General features: G+C 41.8%; 1 protein-coding gene and 1 pseudogene across 2 annotated transcripts in view; both read right to left on the bottom strand.

Moving 5' to 3' along the window:
* Positions 1-20,238, bottom strand: part of CRCP (CGRP receptor component) — a 55,762-nt gene that overhangs the window by 8,212 nt on the left and 27,312 nt on the right. The gene's annotated exons all lie outside the window — the stretch shown is intronic.
* On the bottom strand, positions 2,483-3,086 carry LOC136336461 (DAZ-associated protein 2-like; annotated as a pseudogene).

The following is a 20,238-nucleotide window of genomic DNA, read 5'->3' on the forward strand; positions in this document are numbered from 1 at the left end:
AAGCTCATGTTCATAACCATCTGCTTCTGGTATTCTATTCATATGTTCATAATGGTGACTGTCACACAGCAATTTCTCCAAAATGGCATGCTTTTTCTTAAGATTTTATTTATTGATTTTAGGGAGAGGAGAAAGGGAGAGGGAGGGAGAGGGGAGAGGAGCAGGAAGCATCAATTCATTGCAATTGCTTCTTGTACGTGCCTTGACCAGCCAAGCCTGGGGATTTGAACTGGCGACCTCAGCTTCCAGGTCTATGCTTTATCCACTGCGCCACCACAGGTCAGGCTAAATGGTATTCTTTATTAAAGAAGTAGGAGTCAAGTTCTACAGCTCATAACTCAAGGATTTTCTAGGCAGAAAGAATAAACAGAAGGGGCAGTCAAGACAAGAACAGCATAGTCAATGCCCAGAAGTACAAACATTTATGGAGCTTTAGGAAATTGCTCCTAGGGAGGCTGTGGGACACAAGGTTGAGAGAGTCACCTGGGACAAGACTACAAAGGGCCCAGACTACCAACAGGCAGGAGGTTACTCTGTAGACACTGGAGAGCAACCAAGGAAAGGACTGACATGCTCAAGCTGACACTCAAAGCGATTCCGGAAGACCTGAGAAAACTGAGAGAAGACAAAGTCGTGAACCTGGGCAGCAGCAGGGATGGCAATGAGTCTGGTACCTCGGTCACCCTCAGGTACAGTTAAGTCAACGGGACCTGATAACTGCTTAGGTGTAGTGGGGGTGGGATGAAGGAAAGGAAAGTATCCAAGTTTTACTATCAGGTTTTTAGCCTGTTTGGAAAATAGTATATTAACTGAAATTTGAATTTGACTTTATGGTACTTTTAGAACACAGAAGAATTCTATCGAGCAGATTGTCTAGTTTTAGGTCTAGTTTGTCTAAAACTAAAGAAAAATACCAGAGCTGGATATATTAGCAAGGAGTTAAATGAAACCGTAACAGTGGATCACAGCCCAGAGACCAACTAGAGTAAGCAAAGTCCCAGGACAGCATCTCCATTTAAAGGCCCAGGAAGAAGGCAACAAAGGAGAATGACAAAGAGGAAAGAGAAAAAGAAAACCTGGGAGAGCCCTGTTAGGAAAACCAAGACAAGAAAAGTTCAAAACAGAGGGCATTTCCCACAATATCAAATGCTGATGAGAGAAAAGGAAGCTGATAGTTATAGAAGTCACTGGATTTGCCAAAAAAGAGGGCATTGGTGGTCCATGCAAGTAGTTCAGTGGAATGACAGTTGTGGTGACAACTGGATTGTGGAGATTGAAGAAAAATTGGGGAGGAAATAACCTTTTTCTTGGTAATGCAATGTCATCACTTTATTCAAATCTTCAAAATAGCCTTTATTCTTCATTTTTAGTGTAAGAAATTCACCAAAGTGCAGCACAATACCAAGAGAAAAATACAACACTGGACTTCTGTAAGAGTCAATGATACAGACCTAAAGTAATTTTGTAGTGAGGCACCCACAATATGGCCCCATTAACCCAGCTTAGGAATTCCTGAGTCCTGATTGGCTGCATCAGGCACTGACAATAAATGGTAACCAATTTGTGATCTGAAAACTCCTTTCGATTCGGCTCTATCAGTTTTCTGAAAGGCATCCCCCTTAATGCCCCTTATACATGAAACAAAATGTTTTAAAAACAGTACTGCAAAGTACTGTTTGTGTGGTTATATCCTCTGTTCAAATCAAGTTTAATTTTTCTGGCAACAAAGCAAATCTGGGTTTGGTTCACGTAGGAAGAGACAATCTATGAGGAGGGTTGAAAAGGCACCCTCTACTTTTGCCTGAGGAGATACAAAGGCAGAAGTAAAGGGGTCTGTGCTTGTGGCACAGAGGGGATTTCAGAGGATCCTTCTGAAAGACTAGTTTAAAAATGACAAGTGGGGAGAAGTGCAAAGAGAGAAAGTTAGTCTGACCAGCTTTGTCCTGCACCACTGATGGAACGGAGACTGGCGAGAGGAAATGGACAACTAGGGTTGAGGGTGGGATGTTGGGCTGAAGACGAAAAGAGAAAGGCAGAGATTACTAATGTTTTATTTAAAACAAGTTGATATAAATCAAATACTTAAAGGAGATTAATAATGACCAATCAGAATAATTTGGCAACTTTCTTTACAATCAAAGTTCCTTCTAAACCTAGTTTGATGTCTTCTTACTAAAAGCAAAGAACAGTTTGATATAATATTAATATTACTCTAGAAAAATTAAAGAAAGATCCCTAGGGCTGCTTCCTCCCTATTCATTTTATGAAAGAATACCTGCCGTACTTCAAAACACTTTAGGAAGTACTCCTACCATTACATGGTCCCTTGTTAAGTTTGAAAGTGCCTGAAAGTTTGGGCACTAGAGGACATCCAACCTGTCTTTAAACAGCAACTTCAGGATAATATGACTAAAGCAGTTACACTATGAGATGTGCTGAAGTTATGTGATGTCTTTCCTGGCACAGAAGTGGCATTGGTTGCTTACCAGATGGTGCAGCCACCATCGGAGCCATCCATGAAGATGTTTCCCTTGCACTGAATAACAAGGACACTGACTGCCTGCATGGCTGCAAGCTGAGCGGTACTTGGAGGCATCCTGCCTGTGGTGGAGAAGGAATGCTGCCCCAGCTCTCAGTCTGGCACTGCTGCACCAGGTGGCTGGATGGGACCATGTGGATAATAAGCCACGGGGATTGTGAAACCTAAAGGCCAAAGCCACAGGCTGGACCATGGGAAGATACAGCGAGGGGCCAGGAAAAGCAGCTGACACGGTGGGGACTGTGGCAGGCCAGCAGTGCACGAAGCTCAGATGTAGAGCTCTGCCTGAGTCCGGTGGAGCATCAGAACAGGGTCAAGTCTAGGAAGAAGCAAGGTCTGAGTGTATGCTGAATTCCCACAGGGCTGTATAGGGTAGGCTGGCTGTGTTGGATAGTGACCTTTGCTGTTCATGGTGGCTGTGGGTCCAGTTTGCCTCAGTGTCACATCACAGATCAAAATAACCTCTTGAGCCTGACCAGGTGGAGGCGCAGTGGATAGAGCGTTGGACTGAGATGCTGAGGACACAGGTTCGAGACCCCAAGGTCTCCAGCTTGAGCACAGGCTCATCTCGTTTGAGCAAAGCTTAGCAGCTTGGACCCAAGGTCGCTGGCTTGAGCAAGGGGTTACTTGGTCTGCTGAAGGCCTGTGGTCAAGGCACATATGAGAAAGCAATCAATGAACAACTAAGGTGTTGCAACGAAAAACTGATGATTTGATGCTTCTCATCTCTTTGTTCCTGTCTGTCTGTCCCTATTTATACCTCTCCCTGACTCTCTCTCTGTCTCTGTAAAAAATAATAATAAAAAATAAAAACCCTGTTAAAAAAACAAAACAAAAACCTCTTGACAGGATAGAAGTTAAAATAAAATATAATATAATGAAATATAATAATAAAATAAAATAACAATTATAGCCTGAGGAGGGCAGGTTCTGGAACGTATTTGCCAACTAACGAGACAAGCATGTGGAGAGGCTGAAATATCTAAGAAAAAGACCTTCAGATAAACAGAAGTCCAAAGTTTCAGTGAAGGGGCTCATCATATTCTACTGACACCAGTGTGGAAAGAAAAGCAAGTTGAAGAGAATGAGAGAACCGAGTTCATTTTAGATCGTTTACTCAGTGAAGCAGAAGTCAAGTCATCATCTGAGCAGTTGGATGTGAACAGGGTCATAGGACTAAAAGCTGCAGACAATCAGGCAAGGGGACAAAGAACTATCATCAAGCAGTTTTGAAGACCCAACTGGGCTGGAAAATATGAACCCCCACTCAAAACAAAATTACTTATTTTAACCATCATTATCCAACAATATAAAGACTAGAGAAAGAGTAGGAATACAGAAAAAATATGGCTGAATAAATGACCATTTTGGCTATAAAGCAATTAAAGCAATGGAACCCTGTTCATCCAACAGTCACTATTCTGCCAGGCTCTGAACTGCTGTAAGTGTTCCCAGTTACAATAAGGACCTTGTAAGTCTTCTAGCAACAAAAACATTCATAGCTGCTCCCTGAAAAACACGGCTTGCAGTCAAACCAACCAAGCAAGTTCTCTGTTCCCATATCCAAGGAGCTGAACACTGAAGTAAATTCATACAATCACACAAACCTCAGGCCCTAGTTTCTTTCTTTTGCTGGGGGGGGGGGGGGGGGGGGGAGAGAACATTCACCCAACTTCATAACCAAGCCTGTTTTAATTGTCTCTTTCTTCCTTCACCTTTTAAGTTACTGTACTTTTAGCTCCTTCCTCAGCTAATCTCCAAAACTGTTTCTGCTAAAGGGCCCAGTGATCTCCACATTGACAACTCTAGTGGGTGCTTCTCTGTGCTGCTCTGTCCTGTCTCTGTGATATCTAACACTGCTGATCACACCCCCTATAAAACTATTTAGTCTTGCGGCTTCCACTAAATACCATTCTTCCCTAATTATCTATCTATTTCTTTTTCATTTCTTTCTAGGTTTTCTTCTGCTTGCCTATAGCACTTCCATGGTACCATCTTTGACCTTCACTGTGTTGCTCATCCAAAACTCATCATTTTATCTGCTACTATAAGTTTTAACCAAGAAATTCATGTTTTCATGCTATGAGTTGAGCTCCAGACCTCTGTAACCAATTGCCACCTGGACATTGCCACTTAAACAGTTCAGACTTCAAATTCAACACATCCCAAAGCAATCTGATTATACCTCCCAAAAACCACCCCTCTCTGTACTTCTCACCGTATTAAGAGCCTAACACTCAGGACAGAAATCTGAGGGTCATCTTTTTTTTTTTTTTTAAGACTTTATTTTTTAGAAAGGTGAGAAAGAGAAGGGGGGAGGAGCAGGAAGCATCAACTCCCATATGCGCTTTGACGAGGGAAGCCCAGGGTTTTCTGAACTGGCGTCCTCAGCGTTCCAGGTTGACTAACACTTTGTCCACTGCGCCACCACAGGTCAGGCCCAAGGGTCATCTTTGACTTTTCCCTCTCACCCACTTTTATATTTAGTCATAAAAATTACTGATTACTTTTATTTCTACAAGCCACTTCAATTCCGTCACTTTTCAACCTATCTTCACTCTCACAAATAAAGTATATTTTAAATAAGATGAAGATCTGGTCATCTTATTGTCCTGCTTATAATCCTCCCAGTGTCCCCACAGGGTTTGGAATGAACTTCAATTTCCTAGGCTCAGCTTCCAGAACCCACTGAAATTCAGTCTTTGTCAAGTCTCTCTAGTTCAGGCATGGCCAACAGTTTTTGCCCCCAGGCCAGATTAGAAAAAAAACTTTTTTCACCAGCCGGACAAAACATTACAATTAAAAAATGTTAAATACAAAAATGATTCATTTAAGTAAACAAAATTTTATTATGTAATTTATGAATAAATGTAAGTAATTTAGTACAACAAATTAACAAAAAAACTAATGTGACGTGTTAAGGCGCTTTGCATCGCTTATTATTTTTTTAATATCAGGCTCTATACTTGTAGTAGCTATTCTTAACACAGCCTCCAAATGTAAATCATTCAATCTTGAGCTTGTACTTTTATTTAGATTCATCAAATAAAAAGTTTGTTCACAAATGTAAGTTGAGCTGAAGATTACTGAAGATATCGTAGTTTATGTATAATGATTTAAAAGTACCACTTATTTCATTTCCACAGTGCATCGTGTGGAGAATATTAAAAATTCAATCGCGGGCCGCATAAACTCATTACGTGGGCCAGATTTCCGCGGGCTGTATGTTAGCCATGCCTGCTCTAGTTTCATATGCCTTCATTTTCCTAGTCACTCATATCCCAAGTACAGTAGTCACCCCTTATCTGCAGTTTTGCTTTCCATGGTTCAATTACACTTAGTCAACCCTAGTCTGAAAATATTAAATGGAAAATTCCAAAAAAAAAACAATTTATAAGTTCTAAATTGCGTATCCTTCTAAGTATGTGATGAAATATGCCATCCCACTCCACCCTGCCTGGGACATGAATCATTCCTTTGTCCAGTGTATTCACAGTGGACATATGGTACACAGTAAGGTATTTTGAGAGAGATTACATGCACATAACTTTTATTATAGTATATTGTTATAATTGTTCTATTTTGTTATTAGTGATTGTTAATCCCTCTGATTTATAAGTTAAAGTTTATACTACATATGTATATATAGGAAATAACACAGGCTATGTAAGTTAGTCTTCTCTGTGGTTTCAGTCATCCACTGGGTTCTGGAACGTATCCCCCATGGATAAGGGGGGACTACTGCAAACAAAACTGCAAACACTACACAAGAAAGCAGCAGCCTACTTCCTGATTCCATGCTTCAGCACATCATGAACCTCCTACTTAGAAAGCATTAACTCACCTGTACCTGGCTGACTCTTCCTTTACACTGAATCCAGTGTAACCTCCTATGGACAGAGTATTATACTCAAATTCAGACACGTCAGTGTCTCTCTACTGTGTCCCCACTACCACAGCAGTTACATTGCATTCATCTCTTTGTATCCCAATGACTGAGACAAAGCTTGCATGAGATAAATGTAAGGCTAAAGTAAAGAAAAGGCTAGGGTAGGCTTCCAAAAGAAGTTCAAGGCAGAGACAACTGCTGAACACTGGGGAGACAGGAGGGAGGATTCCCTGCTCAAAAAGCAGACACAGTAACCATACTCCAGATACTAGGCAAATCTGACAACCCTGCCACTCTGGGCTTTGCTGGCCCTAGAGATACATGTCCCAAATATGGTACCAAATCCCAAAAGTAATCAGTGCACAGGAGAGTCCCTTTTAGAGACCCAAAGTTATTTACAGACCTGCCTAAACTGGGTCTCAAAGGCAAGTCTTTCAAGGCAAGTCTTTCCTCTATTCCTGATAGTCATAGCTATATATTTTAGGGGGGAGGTCTCAGGAAGAGACCTGGGGCTACAAGCCTGGCTACAGTTCTTAAGAACTAAATGCCCTGGCCTGACCTGTGGTGGTGCAGTGGATAAAACGTCGACCTGGAAATGCTGAGGTCGCCGGTTGGAAACCCTGGGCTTGCCTGGTCAAGGCACATAAGGGAGTTGATGCTTCCTGCTCCTCCCCCCTTCTTTCTCTCCTCTCTCTCTCTTCCCCTCTCTCTCTCCTTTCTAAAATGAATTTTAAAAAAATTAAAAAAAAAAAACTAAATGCCCTAAGCAAAAAATCTAAATGATTAAAGAACCAAATGATCTCAGGAATTAGCATGCTAAAGAGAAAATAACACGTGACCTAGTATCAAAGTGAATTCAAGTTGAGTCTCAGTACCACCATGTTGCTGAATAAAGCTGTGAAGTCAAATAAAGCATGGTGTTTCTACCGTTCCCTCAAGGACTCTGGTAATGGAGGGATTTAAGCAAATTAATGAAACTCCAGTTTGCCCTACTAGAACTGGACCAGTTAAGGGCTACTATCTTGAATCTCCTTTTCCTGAGAGAATAGAGAAAAACTCTATTGATTGACAATCAGGTATAATAATTAAAGAGCACTTCAGCAGTTTCTGTTATAAATGTGATTCCTGTCTCAAACTGCACTGCTAGCAAATGATGGTCCACGTCTTGATGACCCATGGCAAGCAGCCGCCTGGATCACTATGCAAAGGCCAAATGAATTCCGAAGGGCTGTAATGGTTGGCTACCTCCCAGAGGAGGAGCCAGGCCGTAGCCACAGTGAAAGAAGCCTGCCAGCCCCCTCTAGTGGTTGGTTGTAGAAAAACACTGCGTGTAGCTTTTGCTTCTGAATAACCTATGTACAGTAGTACTTGTTAATCTGCTCCAGAATTAACCAATTAAAAGTAGACATGTAAAGAAAAAAAACTTTTTTTATTAATAGAAGAAAAAAATTTAAAAAAAAGTAGACATGAAATTGTTAATGATTTTGATTCCCTTGGTTTAATCATCAATTCAAATAGCGACTATAGCCAAGAAATTAAGAGAACGCTGAAACTCAGAAGGGCAACAGTGGAAGAATTAATGGTCAAGATGGCAGAGTAGATGAAACACTGTACTTGCCTCTTCCCATGACCACTTCAAAATTACAACTAAACTACAGAACAACCATCATCAAGAACCACCCAAGTCTAGTTCAGTGGTCAGCAAACTCATTAGTCAACAGAGCCAAATATCAACAGTACAACGATTGACATTTCTTTTTGAGCCAAATTTTTTAAACTTAAACTTTATAGGTAGGTACATTCCTTATCGAGGTAGCGCCCACACATGGTATTTTGTGGAAGAGCCACGCTTAAGGGGCCAAAGAGCCGCATGTGGCTCACGAGCCGCAGTTTGCCAACCAGAGGTCTAGCTGACCAGAAGTCCTACATCTAAGGATATAAAAAAGCCACATAAAGACGGGTAAGAGAAGCAGAGACATGGAACAAGTTGGTCCCACACCCACCTGTGACAGTTAAAACTGGGAGGGATATCTCACTGTGGAGGTCCCCCCTGAAGAGCGAGGAGTCCCAGCCCCACACCAGGACTGCCCACCAGCCCAGGAAGAATAACTTCTGGCTATGCAAACCAGTGGGGATTATGGCTGAGCTAGAGGCTGCTGGAGTCCCAGGTGTTCCTCTCAAATAGCCTGCAGGGACTGGCTCTAGAAACACAGGGAGAGGAAATGAATCATCTTGCTCTAAGGAGAGGGCTGGAGGGGCCGCTTTCTCCCAGACAGAAGTGCTGGCAGAAGCCATTGTTCCTCTGCTGAGCCCACAAGCTTAGGCAGTGACAAATCTAAGTCTCCATCAACCTGGCTATCATTTTTCACCCTGTCCTGGTGATTCCCTGAGGCCTCGCCTCACCCAAATGTGGGCCAACCCAAGCCACTTCAGTGATTTTTCCTTACAAACAGCCTGTCTTGACTCATGCCCCAGATTTTCCTAAAAATCTCTCAAAGATTCACAAACCCCAAACACGCAGCATCTGGCCTCAGTGTGCCCTGTATATCTTGAAAAGCAGCCCCAGGACCAGGAGGAAAAGTCCCACACTAAGCAGCAGCAGCCATTCCCTGTTTGCAGCTTAGCCTCTCACGGGCAACTCCAAGCCCAGGAGAAGCAGCAACCATCTGCAGATCACTGTAGCTTATACCAGGTGACTCCGGGAAGGGTACAGGCAGCAGCTTACCTTGGCCTGCACCTTTCAAGAGGCCCCAGAACCAAGACACCTGGTGGCCAGTTTCAGACCACATCAGAGCACCACCCAACCACTTCCACAAACAGCATAATCAGGGAAACACAGAAGGCACCAAAGCCCCACTAAAGCGAATCCTGCTACACAGAAGCGAGACTCCACAGAATAGCTGTCTACTATAGTCACAACCAAATTAATTGGTCTGAGAATCAAACCCTCCAAACAGTAATCAAGACTCAGGGAGACTGTGCCACTGGGCCCCACAGGACACCTACAACATAAGGCCACGCTACCAAGACAGGGAGACATAACAGATCTTACCTCATACATAGAAACAAACACAGGGTTGCATCTCAGCCTTTGGCTAAGACCAAATGTAGAAACAAACACAGGTAGGCAACCAAAATGGAGACAAAAAATCATGCCCCAAATGAAAGAATAGGAGAAAACTCCATTAAAAGAAAAAATAAACAAACACAACTAATGAGATGAAGGCAAGCAATCCACCTGATACAGAGTTCAAAACAATAAGAGTTCAAACATAAGGATGATCAAGGAATTTCAACAGCATAAAAAAAGGTCATAGAAACCTTAAAAAGGAACCAGTCAGAAATGAAGAGTACAACTGAAACACAGAATACATACATTACAAGCCTGACCTCTGGTGGCACAGTGGATAGTGTTGACCTGGAATGCTGGGGTTGCCTGTTCAACACCCTGGGCTTGCCCAGTCAAGGCACATGTGAGAGAGGTGGCTGTGAGCTGATTCTTCCTGATTCCTTATCCGCTCCGCCTTTCTCTCTCTCCTCGCTCTAAAATCAATCAGTAAATAATAAAAATAATTTTTTAAAAAAGGACAGTTTAAGGGGCTCCTGGGACAACATCAAGAGTATTAACATTCACATTATAGGGGTACCAGAAGGAGAGGAGAGCAAGGAACTGAAAACCTATTTGAAGTACTAATATCAGAAAACTTCCCTAACCTGGTAAAGGAAATAGATATACAAGCCCAGGAGGTAGAGAATCCCAAACAAGATGAACCCAAAGAGGCCCGTTCCAAGACACATCATAATTAAAATACCAAATACTAAAGACAGAGAGAATCTTAAAAGCAGCAAGAGAAAAGCAGTTAGTTACCAACAAGGGGCTCATTGTCAGATGATATCTCAACAGAAACTTTACAGGCTAGAAGGGACTGGCATGAAATATTTAAAGTGATGAGGAAGATGTGAAGGCTCAGCACGGGGGCTGTATGTTAGATGTGCCTGGCCAGGAGAGATCTAATTTGGACTTTGCATGAGATCCTGTTGGGAAGAAACTGGCATTAAGTTATCTCCTTTGGTGATAAACAAGCCTTCTTCTCTTACTGTCTCACAGTACCCAGAGTTTAGGAGTCACCTCCAGCATTTCCTGCCTGTCAATCAGTGATGACAAAGGTCTTGGAGCAGCGGTGCTTTTCAACCCTCTGCTTAACTGCTGGGAAAGAACAAAGTGTTGGAGAAGCAGAAGTCCCCAAGGTCCAAGAAGAGACCTAGCTGTATGTTGACAATCTTCCTCTGGACATCTCTGAGGTATTCTTCACTCTCTGTGAGCAGATTCTTCTTTTTTTTTGGTCTCCACCATAAGACTTATTAATCAGGAAGCAACTGAATTTTACCAGTTTGTAAAGACATTTTAGAGCTATAAATGTGCAAGCAGTCACAGTTGATGACTAGGCTGACCAACTCATCAGTTTGCCTTGGACCTTCCTCATCTTAGCATCCTGTATGGTTAGTCCCCACTCCTCCCACGAAAACCTGGATAGCTGGTCACCCTACTGACTGCTTTGGATGGATGGAGGGGCTGCAGCCCCTTCCTAAGGTTAGGAAGGAACCTTATTAGGATTCAACAGCCCATCCTTTGGTCACAGGGAGCAGTCAGGTCTCAGCCAAAAAACCACCCATTTCACTTTGAAATGAAACAGTTGATTCAGTGGTGGTGTACGAACTGTAAACTATAGTATTTTTTTTTTCTGAAGTGAGAAGCAGGGAGGCAGACAGACAGACTCCTGCATGCACTCGACCAGGATCCACCAGGCATGCCCACCAGAGGGCGATGCTCTGCCCATCTGGGGCATTGCTTTGTTGCAACCGGAGCCACTCTAGCACCTGAGGCAGAGGCCATGGAGCCGTTCTCAGCACCCAGGGCCAACTCTGCTCCCATGGAGCCTTGGCTATGGGAGGGGAAGAGAGAGACAGAGAGGAAGGAGGGGGGGAAGGGTGGAGAAGCAGATGGGTGCTTCTCCTGTGTGCCCTGGCCAGGAATCAAACCCGGGACTTCCACACGCCAGGCCAATGCTCTACCACTGAGCCAAGAGGCCCAGGGCCCTTTAGTATTTTTGACCCCAGGGATTTTACTGTCTACTTGGGAGGCCAAACCAACAAACCTGAAAAATTAGAGAACCACATAAGTATTTAAAACTTGTAATAAGTGCATCTGAAGTATAGACAAAAGGAAAACAGAAGTGTAATCTACTGAATTGAAACATCCCCTGACTTTTCTGGAGCATCTACTTTATGCAAAATAATGTGCTTGAAGTTTAGCATGCTTAAAAAGAAATAACAAAGTTTTTACATTCAAGGAGTTTAATCTTGGAAATATGAGAGAAACTAACCTTTGTAGAGACCCTGCTGCAGGCTAAGCATTTTTCAAAAATTTCCTGGTCTCTGTGCGCCCTTTCCAATCAGTTACACTCAATCTTCTCTGATCAAGTTGTATTTTATTCTTTTTATACCATGTAGTATATTTTCATTATCAGGAATGCTCAAGGAAACAGGCTAAGTGTTTCATTCATGTGGTTTTATTAAATTCTTATAACAATGACAACAACAAAGTGATGAAAAGCAAAGACCTACAACAAAGATCACTCTACCCAGCAAAGCTATTATTTAGAATTGAAAGAGAGACAAAGAGCTTCCCAAACAAGAAAAAGATAAAGGAGTCATGACCACCAAATCAGTATTACATGAAATGTTAAAGGAACTTCTAGAACAGAAAGAAAAAAAAATATGAATAATGAAATGGCAATAACTATGTACCTATCAAAAATTACTTTAAATGTAAAGGGATTAAATGCTTAATAAAAAGACATATGATGGCCGAATAGATAACAAAACAAGACTTTATGCTATCTACAAAAACTTCAGATTGAAAGACACACATAGACTGAAAGTAAAGGGATAGAAAAAATATTTCATAAAAATGGAACAACAGCCTGACCAGGCGGTGGCGCAGTGGATAGAGCGTTGGACTGGGATGCAGAGGACCCAGGTTCGAGACCCCGAGGTCGCCAACTTGAGTGTGGGCTCATCTGGTTTGAGCAAAAGCTCACCAGCTTGAACCCAAGGACGCTGGCTCCAGCAAAGGGTTACTCGGTCTGCTGAAGGCCCGTGGTCAAGGCACATATGAGAAAGCAATCAATGAACAACTAAGGTGTTGCAACGCGCAATGAAAAACTAATGATTGATGCTTCTCATCTCTCTCCGTTTCTGTCTGTCTGTCCCTGTCTATTCCTCTCTCTAATTCACTCTCTGTCTCTGTAAAAAATTAAAAAAAAAAAAAAAGAAAAAAAAAAAGGAAACAACAAACAAAAAAGCCGAGGCAGCAATACATATAACAGACAAAATAAGACTTTAAAACAAAGGCTATAACAAGAGACAAAGAAGGACCTAGAAATTCCACTGCTCGGTATTTATCCAAAGAAACCCAAAACCCTATTTCAAAAAGATATATGTATGCAGATTTTCACTGCAGTATTATTTACAATAGTCAAGATATGAAAGCAACTTAAGTGTCCATCAACAGATGAACAGATAAAGTGGTACATATAGAAAACAGAATATGACTCAGCTGTAAGAAAGAATGAAATCTTTGCATCTGCAACATGGATGAACCTATAGGGTACTGTGCTGAGTGAAATATGTCAGACAGAGAAAACAAATGCCATTTGATTTTACTTGTTCGTGGAATCTTAAAAAAAAAAAGAAAAGAAAACAGAAACAAACTTAAATACAGAGAACTTTTTGAGGGTTGCCAGATAGGAAGGGGGTTAGAGGGTTGAGTGAAAAGGGGGATGAGATTAAGAAATACAAATCAGTAGTTACAGAACAGTCACGGGCATTTAAAGTATAGCATAGGGAATATAGTCAATATTTTTTTTCAGTGAGAGAAACAAGAAGAGAGTGAGATGAGAAGCATCATCAGCTTGTGCTTACACCTCTTTAGTTGTTCACTGATTACTTTTCATATGTGCCTTGACCGAGGGGCTCCAGCTAAGCCAGAGACACCTTGCTCAAGCCAGTGACCTTGGGTTTCAAGCCAGTAACCTTTAGGCTTCAAGCCAGCAACCATGCAATCATGTCTATGGTCTCACGTTCAAGCCAGTGACTCCGTGCTCAAGCTGGTGAGCCCGTGCTCAAACCAGTGATCTTGGGTTTCAACCTGGGACCTCAGCATCCCAGATCAGAGCTCTAACCACTGAGCTACCACTGGCCAGCCTAGTCAATAATATTGTAACAATTATGCATAGGGTCAGATGGGTACTATATTTATCGGATTGATCAATTCGTAAGTTATATATACATATAAATATCTAATCACTATGTTGTACACCTGAAACTGATATAATCTTGTCTTTCAACTGTAATTGAGAAAAAAAAAGAATTAGAATAGACCACCAAGAGCAAAGATATGTCATTAGAAACCAAGGCTAAGATCATCCACACCCTTGTATTCCCAATTATTATGTATGATAGGACAGTTGGACAGTGAAGACGGCTAATAGGAAAATAATTGATTCATTAGAAATACAGTGTTGGAAGAGTGCTACGGATACCCTGGACCAGCAGAAAGACGAGTGGGTCCTACAACAAATTGAGCCTGAAACATCACTAAAGGCAGGCATCCCCAAACTACAGCCTGCGGGCCGCATGAGGCCCCCTGAGGCCATTTATCCGCCCCCCCGCCCCGCCGCACTTCCGGAAGGGGCACCTCTTTCATTGGTGGTCAGTGAGAAGAGCACTGTATGTGGCGGCCCTCCAACGGTCTGAGGGACAGTGAACTGGCCCTCTGTGTAAAAAGTCTGGGGACCCCTGACTAAAGGCAAAAATGACAAAACTGAAGTTATCCTATTTCTGGCCCATCATAAAAACGCAGGGTTCTTTAGAAAAGACAGCAATACTTAAGAAAACTCAGTGGAAGGGAAACTTCTTCATGAGTGGCAAATGTGTTCCTAGGTGGCTCAGATGGTGGTTCTTTACTATTTACCCAAAAGAGTAAAAAACTTATGTTGACAAAATATATGCACAAAATTATTTATAGTAGCTTTTTTTTTATAACTGCCAAAATGTGGGAGTAACTATGTTGTCTTTCAGTAGGTAATGGATAAACAAACTATGGAATATTCAGACAATAGAATACTATGCAACACAAAATGGAAGTGAGCTATGAAACCACAAAAAGACATGGAGGAACTTTAAATGCATATTACTAAGTGAAAGAAGCCAATGTGAAAAGACTATATATTGGATGATTCCAACTACATATTCTGAAAAAAGGCAGAACTAAGGAGACAATAAAAACACCAGTGGTGGCCCTGGCCAGTTGGCTCAGCGGTAGAGCGTTGGCCTGGCGTGTGGAAGTCCCAGGTTCAACTCCCGGCCAGAGCACACAGGAGAAGCGCCCATCTGCTTCTCCACCCTTCCCCCCTTCCTTTCCTTTCTCTCTCTCTCTCTTCCTATCCTGCAGCCAAGTTGGCCTGGGCACTGAGGATGGCTCGATGGCCTCAGTCTCAGGCGCTAGAATAGCTCCAGTTGAAGTGGAGCAATGACCCAAATGGGCAGAGCATAGCCCCCTGGTGGACATGCCGGGTGGATCCTGGTCAGGCACATGCAGGAGTCTGTCTGCCGTCCCCTACTTCTCACTTAAAAGAAAAACGTGAAAAAAAAACCCAAAACACCAGTGGTTGCCAGGGGTTGTGGGTGGTAAGGGAGGAATAAATAGGTGGAGCACAGAGGATTACTAAGTCAATGAAAATACTCTGTATCATAGTATAACAATGGGTATGTGACATTATACATTTGTCCAAATCCACAGAATGGAAAACACCAACAGTGAACCTATAAACTATGGACTTTGGGTGATAACAATGTGTCAGTGTAGGTTCACTGATTTGTGAACACTCTTGAGAGAGATGTTGATAATGGGAGAGGCTATACATGGGTGGGACATGGCATATAGAAAATTTCTGAATCTTCCCCTTAATTTTACTATGAACTTAAAATTGATCTAAAAACAAAGTTATAAAAAAAAAAAAGAGAGAGAGAGAGAGAGATGATTCTGGGGAAGTAGTAGAGTAGGAAGTACCAGGAGTCAGTCTCCCCATCTAGACAAAAGCTGCACTTGACAGAATCTGATGTTAACTATTTGGAAACCCTGGGGTTCACTTAAGATTTGCAACTTCAAGGGAATGCTTGGAAGATGAATTGTGGTTAACTTCCCTCGATTTTAGATCTTTGCACAGTAGCAACTTCTAATTCCAGTGGCAGGCAGCTGTGCACATGTTCCTAGAGCAGCTTATACACAGCTTGTGAAGCCAGACAAGGCAAAAAGGACCCTGTCCTCCAAATACCAAAGATCTGTGCTCTAGTAAAGGATCATTGCTTCTGATCAGAGAGGTGCATGCAAGCAAAGGGGCTACAGCCTTTGATGCTCTACCTCCCCCTATGGCTACAAGCCCACCCCCCACCTCCAGCTGAAGTGACTTCTAGATTTAAAGAGCCAGTTTCCTTTTTTCCCTACCATTCCTTTTCCTCTTTTTCCATAAACTTCAGACACTGTAGAAGAGATTGTTTAAAAAATATACAAATAAACAAACACCCACATAAATGGGAAAAATTAGAAAATGCCTGTGCATACTTAGGGAAAGGGGCAGGCTCAGAAAAGACCTGAGATCTTGAGTTTGTATTTCAGGCACAGAATTAGTCTACAATAAAAAAAATTTTTAAAAAGCAAATAATAAATGGTTATGTTATTGGATCAAATGTCCTGTTTTCAACAGAAAATAATCACAATATATATGAAAAAGTAGAAAGGTATGTCCCATTCAAAGAAAAAAGATAAATCAACAGACAGTGTCCCTGAAAAAGACCTGATGGCAGACCTACTAGACAATGGCTTTGAAACAATTATTTTAAAGATGCTCAAAGAGCTAAAGAAATATTTAGATAAAACCAAGAAAATAAAGTATGAAGAAATAAAAATACAGTGGTACCTTGAGATACGAATTTAATTCGTTCTGTAACCAATAAGGCCTGGGCCTTATTGATATAGTGGTACCTTGAGATACGAACAGACCAACATATGAATTTTTTTTAAGATATGAGCTGCGACTCAGTCTGTTTTTTTGTTTGAGATCAGAGCGAAATCCCGAGATACGAATTGTGATTCCGGAAGCTGCCACTAGTTGGCACGTTGGCGACGGGTACATTATCGGCAGTTTGATATACAAGTTGACTGACTTACGACAACAGCTCGGCTGGTTAGAGCGTCATCCTGACACACAGAGGATGCTGGTTCAATCTCCAGTCAGGGCACATACAGAAACATATTTCTGTCTCTCTCCCCCCACTCTAAAATCAATTAAATTATATGTGTGTGTGTGTGTGTGTGTGTGTGTGTGTGTGTGAATGTGAGTATACACAAAGAAAATATCGATAAGGATACAGGAGCAAAAAAGAAACTAAAACAATTCTGGAGCTGAAAATTACAGTAACTGAAATGAAAAACTCACTAGAGGAGACTCGAAGGCAGATGTGAGCAGGCAGAAGAATGAATCAGCAAACTTAAGATAGAAAGAACAATGGAAATTACTGAATCTGAGGAACAGAAAAAAAAAAAGACTGAGGTAAAAAGAACCTACGGCCCTGGCCGGTTGGCTTAGTGGTAGAGCATCGGCCTGACGTGCAGGAGTCCCGGGTTCGATTCCCCGCCAGGGCACACAGGAGAAGTGCCCATCTGCTTCTCCACCCCTCCCCCTCTCCTTCTCTCTGCCTCTCTCTTCCCCTCCCACAGCCAAGGCTCCACTGGAGCAAAGTTGGCCTGGGCGCTGGGGATGGCTCTGTGGCCTCTGCCTCAGGCTCTAGAATGGCTCTGGTTGCAACAGAGCAATGCCTCCTGGTGGGCGTGCCGGGTGGATCCCGGTCGGGCGCATGCAGGAGTCTGTCTGACTGCCTCCCCGTTTCCAACTTCAGGAAAAAAAAAATACAAAAAAAAAAAAAAGAACCTAAGGGATCTGTGGAACACTATGCAGCAGACCAAAATGTGTATTTTGGAAGTTCCTGAAGGAAAAGAGTAGGTGAAAGGGCCAGAGAATATTTTAACACATAATGGCTGAAAACTTCCCAAATTTGATGAAATACATGAATATAAACATCCAAGCAGCTCAATAAATTACAAGATGAACTCAGACACAGAGACACATTATAATCAAACTTTTGAAAGACAAGAGAAAATCTTAAAAGCATCAAGAAAGAACTTGTCATACACAAAGGGTCCTCATTAAGATCACCAGCAGATTTGTAATCAGAAACTTTGGAGGCCAGAAAGCAGTCCAATTAGAGGTATCCTCCACTTTCTGAAAGTTCATGTCACAACTCTTTGCTTTTATGAAAGACCTACATTAGTACTGTTTTTGCTAAACAAAAGAAATCCAAAGAGTTTTCACCTTTAATAAGAAAGTGGTACTGTAAGTCTTTCATTAACGTGAAGTAACATAAAAGCTAGTATTGTGATATGAACTTTCAGAAAGTGAGGGATACGCATCACTTTATACCATTTCAACTTACAGAATGGTGGCACAGAAATGCTTTTCTTTCAGATAAAGAGTGAAATCTGTATATTCAAAGTTTTAAAACAAAAAACTCTCAAGCAAGAATCCTATCCAACAAAACTTCCCTTTAAAAATGAGGTATTAAGACATTCCCAGATAAACAAAAGCTGAGGGAGTTTATCACTAGAATTGCCCTAGAAGAAATACTCAACAGAATCCTGTATTGTAAATGAAAGCCTACTAGACAGGAACTCAAAGCTATATGAAAAATTAAATATCTTTATTTAAACACATAGGCAATTATAAAAGCTAGTACTGTAATAGTGATTCATAACTCTACTTTTTGCTTTCTACATAACTTAATATAACCTAAAATAATTACTGGTTTATGTTTGGGGACACACATATTTAAAGATGTAATTTTGTTTTATTAGCAACTGAAAGGGATGAAAATAAAGCTATAAAGAAGCAGAGTTTTTACATGTTATTGAAGTTTAACAAGTATAAATTCAAATTGAGTATTATAACTTTAGGATGTTAAACCAGGGACTGGAGGGAGGAAAGAATGGAGAGTTATTCTTTAATGGGTATAGTGTTTCAGTTTTACGAGATGAAGATGGATGTTTGTATAATATTATGTATTTAGTACCACTGAACTGTACATTTAAAAATGGTCAGGATGGCTAATCTTATGTTACACATACTTTACCACAATAAAAAAAATTTTTGAAAAAAAAAAAACTGATCCACTTTCTAATACTATTTCTTAAACTATGTCACTGAGTGTGTGTAGCATCACAAAAGGCAAAGGAAATAGAAAATTATATAGCATGCAAATTTTTTTTTTTTTTTTTTTTTTCATTTTTCTGAAGCTGGAAACAGGGAGAGACAGTCAGACAGACTCCCGCATGCGCCCGACCGGGATCCATCCGGCACACCCACCAGGGGCCATGCTCTGCCCACCAGGGGGCGATGCTCTGCCCATCCTGGGCTTCGCCATGTTGCGACCAGAGCCACTCTAGCGCCTGAGGCAGAGGCCACAGAGCCATACCCAGCGCCCGGGCCATCTTTGCTCCAATGGAGCCTTGGCTGTGGGAGGGGAAGAGAGAGACAGAGAGGAAAGCGCAGCGGAGGGGTGGAGAAGCAAATGGGCGCTTCTCCTGTGTGCCCTGGCCGGGAATCGAACCCAGGTCCTCCGCACGCTAGGCCGACGCTCTACCGCTGAGCCAACCGGCCAGGGCCAGCATGCAAATATTAACTCAAGAGAATACCTTAAAATAAGATTAATGAAATCTAAATAAAATAGCACATCAAAAGTACTTTATTGTACCACCTAAAACCATCTTACACACCAAAACATTACCTGTATTACTTGGAAAACACAAGGGTTTCAACGATTTCTAAAGGCAAAATTCTCAAGACTCTCACCTCTTGAAAAAAATCTAGCAAAGGAGCCTGACCTGCAGTGGCACAGTAGGTAAAAGTATCGACCTGGAACGCTAAGGTCAACGGTTCGAAACCCCAGCTTGCCTGATCAAGGCACATATGGGAGTTGATGCTTTCTGCTCCTCCCCCCCCTTTTCTCTCTCTGTCTCTTTCTCTCTCTCTCTCTCTCTCTCTCTCTCTCTGTTCCTCCTCTCTAAAATGAATAAATAAAATCTAAAATAAAAAAAAATCTAGCAAAGGACTCATTCAGGTAGAATGCCTGCTCTGATTTGATACTTTCAGCCACCACAGAAGGGTGGGGAGTATATATGTAAATAAACAAAATGTGGTATAAACATAAAATAGAATATTGTATGCAACCTTCAAAAGGTAGGGAAATGTCCCTGGCCTGTGGTGGCACAGTGGATAGAGTGTCAACCTGGAATGCTGAGGTCACCAGTTCAAATCCCCGGGTTGGCCTGGTCAAGGCACATACAAGAAGCAACCAAGAGTTGATGCTTCTCATTCTTCCTCCCCTTTCCTCTCTTTCTCTCTCTTTCTCTCTCCTCTCTCTCAAAAATAAATAAATAAAGGGATATGTGACACACGCTACAACATGGATGAACCTTGAAACATAATGCTAAATAAAGTAAGCCAGACACAAAAGTACAAATACTATATGATTCCCTCATATAAGGTGATTAGCCAAATTCATGAGACAGAAAGACTGGGGCTAGAAGGTAAGAAATGAGGAGCCACTATTTAATCTATTCTATGAATGGATGGCA

Source organism: Saccopteryx bilineata, chromosome 4 (genome assembly GCF_036850765.1).
Source record: "Saccopteryx bilineata isolate mSacBil1 chromosome 4, mSacBil1_pri_phased_curated, whole genome shotgun sequence".
NCBI classification, from domain to species: domain Eukaryota; kingdom Metazoa; phylum Chordata; class Mammalia; order Chiroptera; family Emballonuridae; genus Saccopteryx; species Saccopteryx bilineata.